The sequence below is a fragment of the Elephantulus edwardii genome, unplaced genomic scaffold (assembly GCF_000299155.1).
Source record: "Elephantulus edwardii isolate Elephantulus edwardi_28Jun2011 unplaced genomic scaffold, EleEdw1.0 scaffold00360, whole genome shotgun sequence".
NCBI lineage: Eukaryota > Metazoa > Chordata > Mammalia > Macroscelidea > Macroscelididae > Elephantulus > Elephantulus edwardii.
The window spans coordinates 1,819,139-1,822,717 of NW_006400110.1; positions in this window are offsets into that span (position 1 = coordinate 1,819,139).

The following is a 3,579-nucleotide window of genomic DNA, read 5'->3' on the forward strand; positions in this document are numbered from 1 at the left end:
TTATTCATCAGAGAGTTGGACAATGACCAAGAGGGATAGAAGGAGAATTGATGCCTTTGAGCTGTGGTGCTGGAGAAGAGTATTGAGAAAACCATGGACTGCTAGGAAAACAAACAGATTCATCCTGGAAAGGGTTAAAGCGGGTGGCTCTTTGGAGGCAAGGATTCTGAGGCTCCATCTAACATAGTTTGGACATGTTGTAAGAAGAGACCCTTGGAAAAGGACATCATGCTTGGTAGGGTGGAGGGACAGTGCAGGAGGGGAAGTCCCTCTATGAGGTGGATTGATTCAGTGACTGGGGTAATTGGGATGGGAGTGTCAGAGACAGTGAGATTGGCCCAAGACAGAGCAGAGTGTAGGGCTGTTGTACATAGCGTCGCTATGAGTCGCAAGTGACTCAATGGCACATAACAACAACACCCTTCCAAACATGGTGTCTCTCTCCAAGGACTAGTCACTCCTCACAACATGCCCAGAGTATGTCAGATGAAGCCTCAGAATCTTTGCATCCATGGAGAAGGCTGGTTTTACCTTCTCTAGGCCAAACTTATTTGTTTTCTTAGCAGTCCATGGTGTACTCAACACTCTTCCCCAGGACTACAGCTCAAAGGCATCAATTCTCTTTGTAGCATCCCTAGTCATTGTCCATCTCTCCGATGCATAGCAAGCAATTGCAAAGACTCTGGCTTGGATCAGGCACACCTTTGTCTCCAGACTGATATTGCTGCTTTTTATGGAGAGATTCCTGACAGCAGACCTTCCTAGTAATTTTTCTTTTGATTTCCTGGCTGCTGATACCAAGAATGTTGATTGTGGAGCACAACAAAGAAAAGCTGTTGTTGTTTTCAGTCTCTTCACCATGTATCATGATGCTGTCAATTGACCCAGTGGTGAGAATCTTTGTTTTCTTAATGTTGAGCTTCAATCAATGTTGAACACTGCAGTCCTTCATCTTATGCAGCAAACACTTCAGGTCCTCCTCAGTTCCAGCAAGCAGGGCTGTATCATCAGCATAAGGCATGTTGCTGATGATTCTTCCTCCAATCCTGATGCCACATTTCTCCTCATAGATTCCAGCCTTCCAGATGATCTGTTCTGAGTATAGATTGAAAAGATATGGAGAAAGAATATCACCCTGGCCTACACCCTTCCTGATTGAATCACGCAGTTCTCCTTGCTCTGTTCTGATGACTTCCTCCTAGTCCAATGGTTTCACATGAGCATGATCAAATGTTCTGGGATTCCCGTTCTTCTCAGAGTCAGCCGCAGTTTATCATGATCCACACTGTCAAACACCTGCATAGTCAATAAAACAGACATTCCTCTGGTACTCTCTGCTTTCAGCCAAGATCCATCTAACATTGGCTACAATATCACTAGTACCACGGCCTCTTTTAAACCCAACCTGAACATCTGGCAGTTCTCTATTGATGTACTTATATTATAGATTTCATTTCCTCTGGTTCTGTTGTGATACCACCTCTATCATTAATTAGTCAAGTTACTAGTGTTTTCTTATTTTTCTTTTATTAAGTTTGCTAATGGTTTATGAATTTTATTGACCCTTTTGAAAAATCAGCTTGAACTTCATCCTTCATTGTCGTTTGCTTAAAGTGTGCATGATCTTAAAAAAAAGACATATGTTTGAAAAATCTGCTGTCAAGGACCTCTTTAATGAGCTAAAGAGCAAAGATATCAGTTTAAAGACAAAGGTGGGCCTGATCCATACCATGGCATTTTCAATTGCTTTTGTGCATCTGAAAATTGAATAATGAGTAAAGAACAGTGAAAAAGAATTGGTGTCATTGAATTGTGGTGTTGACAAAGAGTATTGGCTATCCCAGGGGCTGCCATATATATAACCAAATCTGTCTTGGAGTATATTTCTTAGAGGCAAAGGACATGAAACTTCATCTCATATGCTTTAGGTGTATTGTCAGGATGGAACAGCCCTTACAAAATGAAATCATTCTGGGAAATGTAGAGGGTCAGTGAAAGAGAGGAAGACCCTCAGTGAGATGGAGAGACACAATCACTCATTGCTGTCAAATTGGAACTAAATCAAAGTTAAACTTCCATTGGATTTCCAGGGCAGTAAATTGCATGAAAGGAAAGTGCCCTTGTTTCTCCCTTGGAGCTGTTGACTCAGTCAAATGGCCAGAGGAGCATGATCTTTGAGTTAGCATTACAATTTTCTGTGAACTATGCCACCGATGCTTAGATTGACATGATAGCAGCAACAACAGATGCAAAAATGTTAGTGATCATGAGGATGGCTCTAGAGTGTTGTTATGTGCCATCAAGTCTCCTACAACTCATAGCAACCATATGTATAACAGCCCTAAATCCTTCTCTATCCTGTGCCAATCTCACTGTCTCTGACAAATCTACCCCCATTATCCCAGTCACGGAATCAATTAATCTCATCGAGGGTCTTCCTCTCCTGTGCTATCCCTCCAATCTCCCAAGCATGATGTCCCTCTCCAAGGACTAGTCTGTCCTTGCAACATCTCCAAAATATGTCAGACAAAGCATGGTCTTACCCTCTCTAGGACAAACCTGTTTGTTCTCCTAGGTGTCCATGTCATATTCAGTACTCTTTTCCAACACCACAGCTCAAAGGCATCAATTCTCCTATCATCCATAGTCACTTTCCAGCTTTCTGACGCATAGAAAGTAATTGCAAAGACCATTGTCTGAATCAGGCACACCTTAGTCTCCAAATTGAAACCGTTGATCTTCAGTATCTTAGAGAGGTCTCTGACTGAGGCTTTCCCAATACAATGAATTTCCTAGCTGCTGGTACTAAGAGTGTTGATTATGGAGCCCAGCAAAGTACAGCTGTTAACAATCTCAATCTCTTCATCATTTGTCATGATGCTACCAATCAGTCCAGTGGTAAGAATCTTTTTTTTCCTCTTGATGTTGAGCTTCAGAAAAATGGGTTATGTAGATGACACAATTTTGCTTGCTGAAAGTGAGAAAGACATGAAAAGCTTGCTGTAGTAGATCAAAGACCTTCAGTATGAATTACATAGCCTTCAGTATGAATTACATTTCAATATCAAGAAAACAAAAGATCTTCACCACAGAATCAACAGTCAGCATTATTATAGAGAAGAATTGAAATTGTACATTATGTAGTCTTCCTTAGATCAATAATTAACACCTTTCGTATCAGCAGCCAGAAGATTAGGAGATGTATTGCATTGGACAAGTCTGCTGTCAGGGACGTCTCCAAAATGTGGCAAAGCAGTGATATCAGTTTGAAGACTAAGGTACTCCTGATTTAGGCTGTAGTCTTCTCAATCACTGGCTATGCATCAGAGAGCTGTACAATGAGGACGACAGGAAAAGAATGAATGCCTTTGAGTTGTATTTCTGGAGAAGAGTACTGAATATCCCATGAACTTCCGAAAGAACAAATAGAAATGTCTTGCAGAGGGTGCAGCTGGAGTGCTCCTTGGAGGTAAAAAGGGCAAAATTTTGTCTTTCATACTTTGAACAGCTAGGTGACGTTATTCCTTGGAAAGGAACATCTTTCTTGGAAAGGTGAAGAGTCAGCAAAAGAGAGGAAGA